Here is a 15,677-nt window from a genome sequence, read left to right as displayed (position 1 = left end):
AGGGCTGGAGCCCGAGGACGAGGTTGGCGACCACCTTCCCAGGGGTGTGGGTACCACCCCCTAGTTAGGATTTGAGAAGGGCGGTAGAATACCTCCACATTTGTTTGACCATTTTGAAACACGATTGAGAAAGACTTGAATCATCAAGCATAATATGGTAATGAGGGAAGACTTTTACCTTGTCTGCTTTGGAGAGATCCCTTCAACCATGCATGAGTAGCAGAAAATTCTTTGCGATACATGATTAAATTTTGCTACACATTATGGAAGAGAACCTTACCATTGTTATGAGTGGCAAAGATCTTCCAAAGTGTCAACAACAATTTTTAAAAGTTATTCCTAAAAATATTATAAAATCTTCTAATTTTTTAAAAAGTCATTTTCAACACTTGCAACTATAAATAAAATTGAAAGAATAAAGCTAGTATGTCGCTTCCATTTGATCGCTCCAACTTACCCCTTGACGTGGTTGCTGAGGTGTAGATCCTAATGTGGCATGGTAAAAAGAAAAAAAGAAAAACAAATCAACTCCCTCCCTCGAGCTCTACCAAAAAGAAAAAGAAGAACCCTTATGTGTTAATTGAACCTTTCTCCCTCACAGAACCCTCACTCACGACGTCAGGCGGTTCATCTCTATATTTCTCTGCTGAAATTAGCTCTCTCACTTTGCCGAAATCAACTCTCTATCTCTCTCGTGGAACTTTTCTCTGTGTAAAGAGCCGAATGCTTCTCCCTTGCATCCACCTGCCCCCTCCATCACGGCGCCAACCACCATTCTCAGCCCTATGTACAGCGTGTTTTTCATCAACACAGAAACTCCACGCCCCTCCGATCCGATGTGACAAACTCGACGCACCTCGCGGTTCGATGCTTGGTTTGTTCGAATTCGCCCCCCGATTCAATTCCACATGACCGTAGTTCATCCTCACCACCATTCGACGCCTCCATGAGTCACTCCACGCCAGGCACCCAAGTAGAAATTATAGGTATTTTTGAAAAAAAAAAATTCTTTCTCTGCTTGCATTAATTTAATGCCTTATTCAAGAGATAAAGACATAACAATAATGTCCAGCAAAGGTGAAGAAGCTTGTTGGGTGTTTGTTGTAAATGAAGAAACTTTTTGTATTTATGATGCTATTGTCCAGCAAAGGTGATTTTTGTGTAGAAAATATCTTGAACACAAATAGTGTTTAGCATAATATTGTAAATGGATAGCTTTTTTAGGAGGTGTTGTTGTTGTTGTGTTGGAGAATTTATAAAGTTGTATAGCAGCATTTAAGAAGTGTAGCAGAATTTTGAATACTGTTTATGTATAGCAAGAATGTGTTTATTTTGATCTCTGACATTGTATAGTAGAACTTTTTGTATGAAGTGCTTTTTGGGGAGGTGCTGGAAATTTAATTGATTCAGCTTGTGTTGTAAAAGTTTGCTCCAAATAATATATTCCTGTGCACGAGTAAAATGCACGAGCAAAATGCCAATAAAACAACATTTCACTTGAAATTCAGGTCCAACATTTCAGGATTACATAGTATAATGTCAGAATCCAATAAAACCAATAAAATAGTATAACCTCCTTTAATTTAAGAACCAATAAAACAACATTAATAGCAGATCCACTTGAATTCAAGTCCAGAATTTTTACATACCCTTATGGCATTTCAGGATTACATACCTTTGTGGCATTTAAGTTCTTAACAAATACAAAGAAGTTCCACAAAATACAAAGAGCTTCCATACAGGATTGCATACCCTTGTGGCATTTAAGTTCTTAACAAATATAAAGAAGTTCCACAAAATACAAAGAGCTTCCACACACATATACACAATTGCCAAGTTATTGACTTCTTTAACTTACATTAACATTTTCCTTTGAACCAACCGGCAACCAGAATTGATATAAGTAACCCAAAAAAGAAAAACCACGACAATAAAATTGGTAGAACATAGGTAGCCTTCTCCTGTTGCCTCTTGCGCCTCTCAGCCTCTATTTCTAGTCGATGATTCAGGGTTTGGATATCCATTGATGCTTGGATCTTTTCAACTTCAACTTTTAATTTATCGACAGAGTGTTATAATCTTTCGATAGTCTTTTGGCAATATGATAGTATTTCAGGATCATACCAACAGAAGTATTCACAAGACTTCCTAGACTGCAAAAATCAATTTTTAGTTAAATTTTGACAAACAACACTATCAACAAGAAAGAGATATGAGGACAAAAAGAGAATTTCACCATATAGTTTTGGCATCCAAAAAACCTTCGCTCCTCATTTTCCTCCATATGGATAGTTCTTTGATGAGCTTTAATTCCACAATAACAAATGGGGTACTCAACTATTAACTTTCCTTAACTTGAGTTATTTCCACTATGTGACTCAGACATTGTTCTTCATATACAAAGAGAACATATACATTTTAACAGATTCTGATTCACTCACTATTTTTTAGTTAAAGTTGGGATGGATACTAGATAGAATTAAAAGGAACAAATTTATATCGTGTTTCTACTAGTAATCTAGTAGTTAGAAAATTAAAAGAGGTTTTTAGTTAAAGTTGGTTGGGGTGGATACTGGATCACATAGAGGTTTTTTGTCTTTGAATCTTAAAAAGAATAAGTTTTGAGATTTGGCCTCATCTATCTCATCATCACTTTTATGATGATATTTGACATGTTGGCATTAAGATTAGAATGGACTTCTTACTCACAAGCACTCAACCAATCGAGCATGATAAATAAAGACGGCACTTAATAAAATACACAAACGAGAAAGATAGAGAAAAGTATCCTGCATAAGGTATTTAACTTAATAATATATTTTCATTAATTTACATGGATTGATGATATGCAACCAAACAAGATCGCCAACTTTTCTATATTCACATTTTAGTCCTAGATTTATTACATGAATCACTTGCATTTGTCATGCTTTGCCGTGTATTTCAACACCAATAGTCTCGTGTAGAACAACTGTAGAAGAAAAAAGTTTGTGAATAGAAATAGACGCCGTAGCATCAAACTCAATAGAAAAAAAATCCATAGAACCCAATTCATTCCGGTCGCTTAATTCATCAAAACAAATCCATGAACAATAGAAAAAATTCACTAACCTCCACCATATGTCAAAACTTATTCAAAGCTAATTCTAGACTTAAAAAATAGGAACAAACCGAACCCCCTAAGAAGCAAGCCAAAAGCTTTGAGAACAAAAAAATAAAAAAATAAAAAATTGAAAAAACAAACCCTTACATGCAAAGAGAAGAAATAACACATTTAAGTGGTGGAAGCTACCAAATGTTACTAGAAATAAATTTTACTTGAAGAGGGAGCTGAGCTTTTGGCAATGGAAGGCAACAAATGCACTTGTGGAAGAGGGTAGAAGCTCTGCGTCATCTATCACTGTGGGATGGAAGGCAACGAAACCACTCGAAAACGGAAGCCACTCGTGACAGTATTCAACAACAGGATGACCATAGAAACGGCGAGAGTGGTGGAAGGGCAAAAGTGTTTTTCTAAAATGTGTTAAAAAATACATTTGATTTTCGATCGGTTTTATTTTTATTTTGTTTTATTTTTTGTATTTTTTTAAATAATTATTATAATGCCATTTGGCTTGTCACTCAGGCGGTCATCCGGATCAATACAGTAGCGCCACCCAAATTGAAAATGCCAAAAACACGAGTATCTGTCACTATCATGTCCAAAATAAAAATTTTAAAAATACTTTTAAAATTGTACGGAATGAAAAGCAACTTAAAACAAGAAACTATTCTTAAAAGGGTAGGTGCCCAGTCTTTTGCATTGATTGATGGATAAGGTGAGTAGACCCAACAATCTTCTTTGAAATTTGCAATCCAATCATTTGTTATTTTCTCCCCTACTTTTCTAAACTTTTTTTTTAACTTTCTTTTCCCCAAACATATTTAAGAGGTAGCTAGGGACGGCATACATGTTGGGCGGCTGGCTTGGATTTTTCTTCTTAATTCAATATAAAAAATCAAAGATATTACAAGAGATAGAGTTTTAAAATATATATATAATGAATCCAATAATTTGGATTGGGTCATGTTGGTTATATTTTAATAGGTACTATACTCCACGATTAGTTGACACATAAATTTGACTCACGCCTTTTGACAAGAAATAATTATGATAAACAAGAAGAACTTGACTTTTATAATATTAAAATAAATAAAAACTCATCCCAAAAACAATAATTTTATTACCAAATTATAAAGTCATTGCTTAACCCTCAATTATAAATATAGGGTTAATTACATTTTATTTTTTTTAATTTTCACTCAATTTATAATGTACCTTCAAAACTAATAATTGCATCAAAGTGGACCATCAAACTTTCAAAACTTCTTGATCTCTCCTTCCGTCTATCAGTTTGATGCAATTATTAGTTTTAGAGACACATTGTAAATTGAATGAAAGTTCAGGAAGACAAAGTGTAATTAACCCATAAATATAAGATGTGATTTATCTTCTCACTAAATTGTGATTGTCGCGATATAAAAAATAAGTAATACTATATAATGTTAACAATCTAGTCTTCAAGGAGGGACAAATTGCAAAAGAGTTGCTTAATTTGGATTGAGAGAGACTCTCATCCTATCACATCTCATCTCATCATTACAACTCTCACAAATTTTTACACAAAATATAATTAACAATTCAATCTTTTTCAAATCTCAAAATAAAAATAATATTAAAAAATTAATATTCTAACAATATTTTATTCAACTTTCATCTTAACTCACTAGTCAAACCTAACCTTAGGAGATTTCAATGGTCAATTGATAGTAGGGGTAGGGCGAGCCACCCCTTCCCCGTCCCCTGCCCTCACATGGCCGGGTGTGCGAGGACAGTCCTCCATTCGTCCCCCCCTCCGCACGGCGGGCGCCCTTCCCAACTACTTTGCCCTTTGTGGAGCTCGCAGATGTGTTGGTGTTGAACAACTCCACAACTCACAAGCAAAACAAAAACTTTAAGAATACAAAGTTGATCATAGTAAAAAGCTAGTCTTTCCAAATGAAAGAGAGGCTTGCTAACGAACCTGGTTGTTGGTTGCTATTTGTATCAAATGAAAGTGATGGAAAGTGATGAAACGGTGCGCAGCACCTCAACAAGAAATGGTGCATAACACCCTAACTTAAACGATCGCTTTTACCTAGGTACAGATTGCTCCACGACGTCGTATCCTCTAGACCTCTTATTCTTCAAACTTCTTCACTTTGCAACACACACATGCACACACTTCAACAAATCCACCAGAGTCCAGAAGCCTATTGTCAGTTCTCAAGTCCTTGTCTTTCTTCTTCATCCATTATGTCAGAACCCTAACAAATCATAAGGATATCATAAAACTGTGGGAGAGAGAAGAGGAGCGAAGGCTAAAAGGTCGTGGAGAAGGCGCAAACGAACTCTGGGAGAGAGATCGGCAGAGAAGAGAAGCAGAGCCGCAGAGGTTTAAAGCCTCGAAGGTTTGAGAAAAACTACTGAAAAGGGGGGGTTTCCCCTTATATATGCGAGGGCAAGGCAAGGGCCACCCTCATCCCACTCCCGCCCCCATTGGGGGGCCACCCGTATTTGGTGGACAGGGATCCGTCCTGTCCACACGGGGGCGGGGCGGGGTGGGGCAGCAGGACCCGGCCCTGCTGCCCACCCCTAATTGATAATTGGATGGTTAGATGACTTGAAGGGATGAAATGTAATTTGTCTTTAAAGAAAGAAAAAGATTATATTATTGGAGTCTTAATAGAGGAGGCATTAGAACGTGCTTGCATTAGATTCTATTGAAAATAATTCCTAATAATTTATTGGATAAGAGTAACGAACTATTTATTTTGTAGTGATGGTACTATTTGACAACTTTATAAATATTTATCACAAAAGTTGAAGTATTTTATTGACTTTCTGAATTGTCAAAAGGATCAATCTTCTTTTTTGAAGAAGGAAGAAAAATATTGATGGAATTAATGTTAGGTTGGGAGCGATTTTATACCCTTTTTAGATGTATTCTAGTGAAGTGAATCAAGATGTTTATGAAAATCCCACCTTCCCAACTATTTTTAATGAGAAATACCACTAGTTAAGGAAAAGATGGTGATATTTTGGAAGTGACAAGTAATTCATCATTAATTTTCCCAATAAAACCCCCAATCACAGTTAAATTTCCTTGTCTTATTAATTTTTAGAAATCTTGTATGGAAATAAATAAATAAAAGTTTTAATTTGAGACTGGCAAGATATGTTATATAGGCCCTATGCTAGGGGTAAGGCAAACTAGTGGATATGTAGATTCATCAATTGTTTATTTTTAAACAGATTAACGAAGATAAGAAAAAAACACAGTATATATTGAACATTCAATAGATTTCGAGAAAATTAACATGGACAGTGATAAATATTGGACTTTTCATATTTACTGTGTCTATCTCTCTTCTAATTTGAGATTTATTATCTTCTACCATAGATCAGGAGATCCTTCTGGTCTTGAATGTGATCATGGAGTGACGTGTTAGGGAAACCATAACAAACATCTTAGGTGATTTGATAGTATTATACCTACTTAATTATTTTCCGTGCATTAATTTTCATAAACATTTTTCTTAAACCTTCTGGTTGGATGATCCTTTCGTCCATTTGTCATTATAGCGAGCCAGAAACAATTAATCACACTATACGCATATTGATATATTTCCCAAAGAAAAATATGCACCATTGGTACAAATTCGTCATAAACAACATGAGAGCATGCAAGACCTTTCATGTCTTAATTAATCAACACATCTAATTATCATCCAAAAAAGAAATATAAGAAAACAAAACAGAGGGTAAAGAGAGACAAATAAGAAGGATTAGTGTGAGAAAGAGAGAGAGAGGAGGAAAGGAATATAAGATTGATTTGAAGAACTTCGCGGAGACGTTGTCTGTTCAAATATAATAAGTGTTAAAATATAAATTAAATGATTAAATTTACCTCTTTTTATTAATTTAATAGAGACAATAAAAAATATGGAATTTTTTAGACTCTTTGCACTGAACAAGGCAATAAAAAAAAAAAAAAACCATCACGGTTCGTTAGTGATGTGTTTTCTTTCTTTGGCCTTGTTCAGTGTGAAGGTCGTGAAAAATCCAGTGCAAAACATTTTTATTAATTTAAATTTTTAAGATAAGTAATGATTTGATATAAAATAATATCAAAGGTTTTAAATTTTAATTTTAATTACATACTTCACCCTATATAATTAAATATTATGTATTTGAACAACTTATTAAAGAGGAATCTAACCAGACATGAAGCGAGTATTAAAATATAAACTAAACAACTTATCTCGCAATTATTTTAAGTTATAAATAATAAGTGATAATTTAACAAATAACCCTCAAAGGTGAAGACAATTATAAAAGAATAAATATAGATAGAAGTTACTATTGAGAATATCTATTTTGTACACATAATGTGGCATCATTTAGATCACATATCTCCCCAAATGAGTGTTAGAAACAATCAACTAGAAGCAGACATACAGTGAATACAAATTATATACTGTTACAATGACTTTTCTCTAACATTGACTTTTCTCTAACATTACTCATTATAAAATAACCCTCAAAGGGGAAGATAATTATAAGGTCCGTGGATATTGTCAGGAAGCCCGTGTACTCCTTGACAATCTGCCCCTCACCAGCCATTCCTTACCTAACAATGTCCCCAAGCCTGCAAACATCCAATGCCATGCACAATCAAAATAATTTCAAAATAGAAAAATTCAATTTAGCATCCTATATACCACGTCACATTATTTTTATTTATTTATTTATTTTTTTTTATTTTTTCATAACAAGTACGTGATATATAAATAATAAATAAAATAATTTAATTAATTTATTAAAAGTAAAATAAATTTAAATAAAATTTAAAATATATAAGATATATAGTATAGAATGATGCATAACATCGTACATATATATATAATATTCCTATTCTATTATAAGATATCATATCAATTAAAAAAAATAAATTTAAATAAAATTTAAAATATATAAGATATATAGTATAGAATGATGCATAACATCGTACATATATATATAATATTCCTATTCTATTATAAGATATCATATCAATTAAAATTGATACTTACATAAACAATTTTAATTTCATTACATTTTTTGATAGAATGAGATCAGTATCACGTTATTCGTATTTTGGAAATAACTAATAATTTTTCATTAATAGGAGTTTTAATGCCAAGTGTCACGCATTCGCATCAACCGTAGACTGTATAATGTTGCAGAGACAATTACTTGCTTCTCCATTGCAAAGAGTCCAAAATGCGAAGGCATTATTACAATAGTTTCTAAAAAATAAAAATGGCCCGCTAAAATCTCTATGTTTTAATATATTTGAATCACTTTAGTCACGAAAATAAATTTATAAATTAATGTGATTTGATGTAATACGTTAAATTGTAAAATTATTTTTATTATAAAGTAAATTTAACATATCATACAAAATTATGTCTGTTTTATTATGGTTCTTTTGAATTCAGAGAGTGTTTCATTTCATTTCATCTCATCATTACAGTTTTTTTAAAATTTCCACACAAAATATAATAAACAATTCAACTTTTTCAAATCTCAATTCAATTTTTTCAAATCTCAAAATAATAAAAATATTAAAAAATAATATTTTATTCAACTTTTATTTAAAACTGTCTTATCCCGTTTCACTATCCAAACTAACTCTAAATCTCTTTATACTTTTAACAAATTCTAATATATTTAAGAGAAATGATAGTTGCAGTCGTGAGTATGTAGATATCGTGCAATCACTTTAAAAAAAGTAAATAGATACGAGATCCACATGAAAAGAAATTAATTTTTTAATGGTAGACCCCATTCTTTTTCAAAGCCACTACACGGCACTTGTGCATTCTACGACTGTATGTAATATTACTCTATATTTAATATTCCATCTTCTCTCTTTGACTTTTGGGACAGGACCAATCTGCCTAATCCTTGCTCTAACATTTTAGGCATCGGCCAATCTGCCTAAATTTTATTAGTACTTTCTCACGAGTAATGCTAGAGAGAAGCTATTGTAGCAGTGCACACTTTGCACTCACTGCATGGTTGCTTCTAGTTGATTGTTCCCAACACTCACTTGAGGAGATGTGTAGTCTAGATGATATCACATCATATGTGCAAAATGGATGCTCTCAATAATGACTTCTATCTATATTTATTCTTTGAGAAATAAAGACCAAAAGATAAATTGGATTAAGCCATAATATTTTTGGTGCAAACCCACGTATTATTATAAATATTTAAAACAAAACTATTTTCGATGTTACAAAAAGCAGAAACCGTGCTCTTCAATGGCGTCGGCTTTGGAGCGATATATTAATTAAGAAGAATGCTACAATTATAAAGAAATTATATAAAAATAATCTTATCTAATTAATCAGATTTATTTTATAAAAAAATTTAATAATATAATGAATTACATCAAACAAAATTAATTTATAAAATTAATTTTATATAATCTCCACCTCATCATAGTATTTCTCGTTAGTTAATTTTGGGGCCACCTATTTGTATGAAATTTTGTGACCAACTAATTTGATTGGTTGAAAAGCATAATTAGCGTGAATCGAGGGACGCAAGCTTTATTACGCGTGATTCGTGCAGAAGAGGAACGCGTCACTTCAAAGAAATTCTATTTATTTTTTTTATACACCACACATTATATTTTTTTTTCTTATCAAATATATAATATATAGATAATGAGTAGAAAATTTTAATAAATTTAAAAAGAATAAAACAAATAAATAAAAATTAAAAAAAAAGTGTGGTGTATAATACGTGAAAATAATGAGTAACAAAGCTCCACTTCAAAATAAAGAGAAATGATAGTTATACAATTATTACATAATTATTATTTAACGGTCTATTAAATATTTTTATATTTATTAAATTTAAGTAAAATTTAAATAATAATATCTAATTAAAAAGGCTGTGTAAGAGTTTCAAAATTATCCTAATTTAACTACAAAGACATCTCACAAAATTAAATAAATAAATTGACGTGAACTGATTTCGTATGTTAGATTATAAATTTTTTTTATTATAAATTAGATTTAATGTATCATATAAAACTATATCAATTTGTGTGTTTATTTTTATGAAATTTCATTTTATACCTTTCTTGCTTCTCTTTTGCAAAAGAATGACTAATGGAAAAAATGCAAAAAGGAAAAAAAAAAATTATAAAACAGTGACTTATGACCATGAATATCAATATACAATATATGGAATAGGTAAAATTATTTATATAAATTTAGAGTGTGCAATTCTAGTGATTTATATTTTTTAAAATAAAGTTGAGCCCAGCTACCCTATAAGATTAATAGAAGTACTCTAGCTATAACACTTATGTAATCATATTTAGATATCATTTGGATAGTGAGTTAAAATGAAAGTTAAATAAAATATTATTAGAATATTATTTTTTAATATTATTATTATTTTGTGATTTGAAAAAATTGAATTGTTTATTATATTTTATGTAAGGATTTGAAAAAATTGTAATGATAAGATGAGATTGGATGAGATGAAACACTTCTTATACCCAAACGGGACTTAATCTTCTTGATGATACAATGTCTAGATTACAACAAACATATATATGTATATATATAAATACACACACATACATACATACATATATATATATATACACACCCACACTTTGGAAGAAATATAATGGCTGGACAAGTTTACACCAATGTTCATGAATCACAAGATTTCTAGAAGAACCGAAGAAAATATTTGAAGTTCCCCATTAAGTTGCCATGCATGATCATGTATTATAATATATTTCGTGCGGATTTAGTGAATTAGAAGAAACACAAAACTTGTGAAAAGGTAAAGAACCACGCGGCCCTTTGCTTCAGATTTGTTAGAAAAGAGGCTGAGAAAATGACGTGGGACAAGAAAATTAGGATGATAAGGGAGAAAAGATCGATGGAGAAATTTAAATGATTTATTTGCATGTTTTGTACAAACATTAACTACTTCATGAAATATCTCACACTAATATATTATATGATTAGACTTCATGACAAGGATTATTGGATTAAGATCATGAAGAACGCCATTTCCCAAAAATATATATATATATATATATATATATATATATATCTTCACACTAATATATATATATATAACACAAATATTAAATATTAGACGGGCTGTGTGCCCTAAGTACAGATCAGAGTGTTGGAGGGTGAGTGGGTGTATTCCCTAGCTACTTCTTTGGCATCCCTATTATAATTTGTTTATGCTCACAATATAGTCTTGCAAAGAAACTCATTCACAAAAATATTGTTAAGATATAAAATAAATAATAAAAATCGAATACCTATTTTTATCAGTTTAAATTTTTAAGACAAGTGATGATTTCACATGGTATCAGAGTAGAGATCCTGAGTTTGAATCTTAACTCTACACTATATCTCATTTAATTAAACATTCCATGTGTTAGGCCACTCATTGAGAGAGAGTCTGACCCACACATGAGAAAAAGCATTAAGATATAAAATAAATAATAAAAATCTACATCTTTCTATCAATTTAAACTTTTAGAATAAATAGTAATTTCACAAGCATCAATTGGAAACCTAGCTTTCATTGAATTGCAGCAGATCAGTACTACTCGAAAGGACAAAGAGAGACGTGGTTAAAAAGCCTCCCCATATACATATACACACACATGCATAGAAGAGGACTATGGGGGAGCTATAACCGATGTTCTTAAACGTAACGTACATCATGTGTCGACAAATTAGAAGGGAACGGTTCTTCTCTTTCCACCACTCTTTCTCAATCTATGGGGGACCTCTAATTAATCCATGCATACTAGCTTATTAGAATTACGTGGGAAGACAAAAGCCGCTAAGAAACCTCACTTTTTTTATGGAGTTGGGTGAGCTATTAACAATGTCCTTGGATCTATGTCTCATCGAAAAAAATTTAAACAAAGGGTTAATATATAGTCTTTTAACTTCTCTTTCAATTCATAGTTTTATATATGCATGGGTTTTCAACCTGCATGAATTTAGAGTTTTCATTCGAACTCTAGGATTTAAAATGAAAAAGAGACAGACACATAAAACGATCGAGCCTTACAATATTTATTGAACTTTTAATCATATTCATCAAGAAATTCACTTGAACAACTATTAAATGCTATAAAACTTATTTTACGTGTCTATTTCGTTTCCACTTAATTTAGAACTTAGAGCTCAACTAAAAATTGTAGGAAATCTAAATTATCCCTTAGAAACTTTGGCACCCAACCAGCACAGTGCATATATCTCAGTTATTCCACCATCCACCCATCCCAAAAGCATAGATTTGATTCTCACGAGGTGGTCGATCTGCCTCCTTTTACAAACCCTAAAAGCAATGGAGAGAAGAAAATCGTCAAGGATGCCCATCGAAAAATGAGATAGTACTTTGTGGGTATAAATATCACATGCTTTCATGCCGTATGCCGATTTTTGTATGTTCAACTATATATATATGCTTTTATCGCAATTAGCATAATGAATACATGCATTATTACTGTTGTATGGTTTGGGCCCCAAAACCAAAACAGAGTGTTTAATTTGAAGAAAACTTTCAATTCCATATCATTTGAGACAATAGATGGACTTAGTTTCGGGCTTCAGATTAAAGTCTATTAGCATACTGTTTCATTAACTCTCGCCCCAACTATCTTAAGGCGACCCTCAAGTTTACTATCGAAGTAGACGAGTCAAGGCTTGTACAGTATGATTTTTTCGGATTCGTGTGTCTATGATCCCTCTCATTTAAAATCTTTAGATGTGAATAAGATTTTAAGAGCATTTATTGATCCATGGCTCATTGCTGGCTAGCTATTCTAATTATTGTAGAGAAATGCTACTGCATCTCTTAATTTATACTACTTACTTTGCCCCCTTGACGTGACATATACTTAAGATCATGTGGTGTCACATCAAAGAGACAAAGTGAGTGATATAAGTTAGGAAACATAGTAACATTACTAATTAATGTGGTGCGACATCAAAAAGACAAAGTAAGTAGCATAAATTAAGAAACATAATAGCATTACTCCTTAGTGTATTTGTTTTTGTCTTGCACCAATTTTAGTTACTAATTGGGGACGATGAATCACAAGATGCCAAGAGCAACGCATATACATATAATGTTGTTGTTTCTTATAAGCATTGGTTTTAAATATAAAAACTGCACCAATGAACATTAAAATGTGGCTGTAGTTTAGTGGTAAGAATTCCACGTTGTGGCCGTGGAGACCTGGGCTCGAATCCCAGCAGCCACATATATTTCGTTTTATTTTTTTCTTATGGGCATTTTGGGCCGGCATCCAGTTTTTCTTGCTCAATTCGTTTTGTACAGTTGATCTTTGCTCTTGATGTTTTGGGCTGTCCGTAGAAAGGTCCGGACTGCTGGCCCAAACCTAATATGCAAGTGGAAGAGTAAACCTCTATCCTGGCGCCCTCTCGGCCCAAACCGCAAAACCCAATAAATAGTTGATTGAACATTGCAACAATCCAAACGGACTTAACTATGCTTAATTAAATTAAGCGGAATGAGTAAATATAGAGAATATTTACTCAATTCTTCTGTAATTTTAAAAAAGAAAAATATTATAGATATAAAGAGATTATACAAAATTAAATCTACAGACTAATATATCTTTATATAATCCGTTAGATCTACTTTATAATAAAAATAACTTTACGATCTGACATACCGCATCAAGTCACACTAGTATAAAAAAGTCTAAATCTATTAAAATTGACAAATATGAAAAAATGAATATAACAAGTAATGTCAGCGAACTTTCGGTTATAGTCATCTTTTCCTATGCATATTTCTTTCTTCTTAAACTCTTCTTTGCCACTTTCAACTTTCAAGTCCCTTCGTATACGGCGCATTTTCAAATGTTTCTTTAAGACCAATCGAATTATAATTTAGTCTCCACCTACCATAGTTATAATATGAAGAAAAACAAAACAAAATAATGAGAGTAATGGTCACGAATGACATAATCCATTCATACCCACTAAGAATGGAACTAGTGGAAAATTGAGTATATTGAAGGGGTCCCTGGAGAGAGAAAGAGCACTACACACATGAAATTCATACAAAATAAAAATTTTGTATACAATCACTTCTACTTAATTAATTAAAAAATATTTTAACCATAAATTAATTTTTATAAAAATAAACTTATAAACTGATATGGATTGATGTGATACGTTAAATTGTAAAGTTACTTTTATTATAATAAACGGATTCTATAAAATCACATCAATTTATGTATTTACTTTATGTAATCTATTTGTGTCTGTAGTAATACTCTAATTAATATATAATTTATTATTTTTATCATTCTATCTTAATATTTAAATATGTATTTAAATAGAATAATAAAAAATAATAAATCACATATTAATTAAATAGATTTGTGTAATATAAAATTTAAGTTATGGATGACAAAAAGTCTGCACCTGCATTAGGTGAAGCACATCACCTCACCTAATTATTGCTCCCAGATATTTTTCTTTTTCTTTTTCTAGAAAAAGATAACCAAAAAAGTCTTTTGCTTTACTCAACACGTGACCGAACATTTTCTTTTTAATTAAACACGCACGTCATGATTCACACCACCTACCCTCGGGAATCAACCTCAATTTTCTCGACGCAAGTTTTCAAGGCTCTTACGATTTTAACCTCGTTTCACAACTCAAATGTACCATACCTACAAGCCCATTATCGTCTAACACTCCAAGCGGTCTCCACCACATACCTGTATCTCGAATCCTCTAATAGAATATAGCATATCCCCCCTTAACGAAAATATTACATATTTAAATGAATAATAAGGACAAAAAAATTCAAAGATATAAATATATTATGCAAAACTTATAATAATGGATATAATTTGTATGAAATATTCAGACAATCTGAATTTCAATTAAATATTAGTTGTTACGTTTATTTTTCTTTGTTAATTATTCACTTTGAACAAAAGATAATCTTCTCGTATTAAGAATTTTTTTAAAAAAATGTGTAATGGTTGATATAATTATAGAATGTGAAAGTCTTGCGTTTTTATTTTAAAAAAGATCTTGTCATTAAAAAACATGTTAGATTTAAATTTATTTAATTTTTTTAAAAGTTATTGGTTGAATTTATACATTTTAAGACTATATAAATTTAAGACAATATAAATTATTATACAGTATTAAAATGTATTTATTATGTTGGTGTATTTATCAGTGTTTTGAATACCGTACCAGATGTCGTATCGGTCAAGGCACTAGAACGAAATATTTCAATACCGGTACCGTTTCGTGATAGTCGATATATAAATATATATATAAATTATATTTCAAAATAAGAGTTTATATATGAATAAATTTTATATAAATACACATATATATAAAAATTATAAATAGTCTAATTTGAATTGGATATAAAAAAAATAAACTTATAATTTGAAAAAATAAAAAAATTAAAATTAAAAGTTAAAATATCAGCCGATACATGACAAAATACACGTCAATATATACCGAAATATAGACCGATA

The 15,677-nt window shown here is 31.2% G+C and overlaps 1 non-coding gene across 1 annotated transcript; it reads left to right on the top strand.

The window, feature by feature from the left end:
* Positions 1-13,328: 13,328 nt before the first annotated feature.
* On the top strand, positions 13,329-13,400 carry TRNAH-GUG. Its single transcript has one exon. It is a non-coding gene; the product is annotated as a tRNA-His (tRNA).
* The last annotated feature ends 2,277 nt before the right edge of the window (positions 13,401-15,677 follow it).

The sequence above is a fragment of the Juglans microcarpa x Juglans regia genome, chromosome 7S (assembly GCF_004785595.1).
Source record: "Juglans microcarpa x Juglans regia isolate MS1-56 chromosome 7S, Jm3101_v1.0, whole genome shotgun sequence".
In the NCBI taxonomy this organism is placed as follows: domain Eukaryota; kingdom Viridiplantae; phylum Streptophyta; class Magnoliopsida; order Fagales; family Juglandaceae; genus Juglans; species Juglans microcarpa x Juglans regia.
The sequence above is the reverse complement of the archived record's forward strand: the minus strand, read 5'-3'. Positions and strand labels throughout refer to the sequence as shown.